General features: G+C 35.8%; 1 pseudogene; it reads left to right on the forward strand.

Annotated features, from left to right (window-relative positions):
* The first annotated feature begins 747 nt into the window (after nucleotides 1–747).
* Nucleotides 748–1,713, forward strand: LOC114616296 (annotated as a pseudogene).
* Nucleotides 1,714–2,226: the final 513 nt, after the last annotated feature.

Consider the following 2,226-nt stretch of genomic DNA (forward strand, 5'->3'; position numbering starts at 1 on the left):
AAGATAAAGGAAACTTTGTCCTGTTGAGGAAACTATACATGTACTCTGAGTGATATTATAAATTTCTCATTACTTATCCTTTGATTCTACATGAGCTAAACATTAAGCATTTGTTTACTAAAGGGAGCTGACAGGACTGCAGTGAGCATATGGACAACACAAATTGGACATATCATTTTTATTTTACTTTTTATGCAATATTTATAAAACTTTTATTTGTATAAAAAGCAGAAGTGTTGATCTGCGAAGATAGGAAAGTAGGTGTTAATAGGGAAATTATATAACACTCTAAGTAATCAATAAAAGTATCTTGTTGGAAAAAAGAATTACTTTATTTAAGTTATATGGTAGTTAATGAAGTTGATTTCTTTACCGCATGACTAGCAAATAAAAGTATATTCTGATAATCTTACATTATGCTCATTTATATTGCCTGTCACTATTCCTTGTTCCTCACAGGACAACATTACATAATCCTGAGTGCAGCATTTATTAGGGAACTTGATTGTTTTCCTTTCATCAATATGTACCGTCTGTGGTATTAAGAAATCCACAATAACAAGCATGAGAACTTTCCACTTCTGTCACAGATTTTGAGATGAGTTCTTTTTTTATATGGTCTATGCTGGACTTTTGCTCCCAAGGAAAAATAATTTCTGTTTCATCCTCTCAGTACTTCCATGGATAAAAGATGTTTCCCTTTATAATAGGCTATAATCAGTTGACATTATTCTTTTGACCAAACAGTTACTGTGGCATACTGTAAAGGAAATTGTCCTGAATGACAGAATAGACTTCTGAAATATGGCAATAAGAATCATTTTTTTATTTCAAACTACAATTGGAATTTTTGCCAATTCCTCTCTTATACTCTACTATCTCATCAGTTACTGTAGAAAATACACATTAAAGCCCACAGATTTCATTCTCTTTCACCTAATGACAGCCAATGCCTTGATCATTCTTTCTTCAGGAGTGTCCCAAATTCTGTCAGTTTGGAGACTGAAGAAATTCCTGAATAATTTTCGATGCGAGCTCCTATTGTTCATTCAAGGTTTTGGTAGAAGAATGTCCATTTGTACCACCTGTCTTTTGAGTGTCTTCCAAATCGTAACTACAAATCCCAAGGGACTCTGTTGGAAATATCATAAAGTCTTCATTTCAGAAGTCATTGGCTGCTCCATTTCCCTCTTCTGGGTTTTGCACATGTTAATTAATTTCATTATCTTTGTATACACAACTATTAAAAGGAAACAAAAAAAAGTCACAAGAATACGAGATCTTGGATACTGTTTCCTTATAGGGAGTGATGATATCAGTGATTTCATCTATACAGCATTGGTGAAGTGCCCTGAAATTTTCTTTACTGCGTTCATTGCCAGGTCTAGCGTCTCTATGACTGTCATACTGTACAGATACAAGCAGAGAGTTCAACACATCCATAGCTCTCATAGTTCCAGAGGAACCTCCCCTGAATCCAGGGCGATCCAGAACATCCTTGCACTATTCTCTACATTTGTGACCTGCTGTACTCTCTCCTCCATCTTAAGAGGCTGCATTGCTCTTTTACATAATCACAGCCGGTGGCTGGTGAACATCAATGTTCTCCTTTCTCAGTGTTTTCCCTCTTTTGCTCCATTTGTTCTCATCAGTCATTACTCCATTGTGTCTAGGTTCAGTTTGTGCTGGTTAAGCAAAAATAACTATTCCTAAGTTAAATATAAGTATGTCAATATAAGTGTTTCTTGTTATCCAATTGTTTATTCACTTATCACCCTAAAGGATCAATAAGGAAAATTAAAGCAGTAGCTCCTTGTCTATGTAAATGAACCAAAATGCACTTGGGAGTTTTCTCTGCTGCTTGAGTTAGCAGCTTGCATGAGCTGATCATAAAGTGTTTGGCCCATTGTACTCTGCAATCTATATCTAATAGAGGTTTTTCGTTGCTTAGGTGAAGCTAGTGAGCAAACTGTCAATAAAGCTGCCCTTCTTTTGGCTTGCATTCTGTCAGGAATTTTTGGCTGATTGACTGCTGCACAGACATTTTTTAGGTACGATGTTTTCACTGAAAGGCAAACGAAGAAAATGGATGACCATGGATGATCATAAACATGTGCTTCAGGTATCACTTGTCCCATGAAAGATAATCTAGTCTGCAACAGAACCAGAAAATGTCTTCATGATAATTTCCCAGATTCTTTGCATGCAGGTGCTTCAGAAAAATTC

Source organism: Grammomys surdaster, unplaced genomic scaffold, assembly GCF_004785775.1.
Source record: "Grammomys surdaster isolate TR1022 unplaced genomic scaffold, NIH_TR_1.0 314843, whole genome shotgun sequence".
Classification (NCBI taxonomy): Eukaryota; Metazoa; Chordata; class Mammalia; order Rodentia; family Muridae; genus Grammomys; species Grammomys surdaster.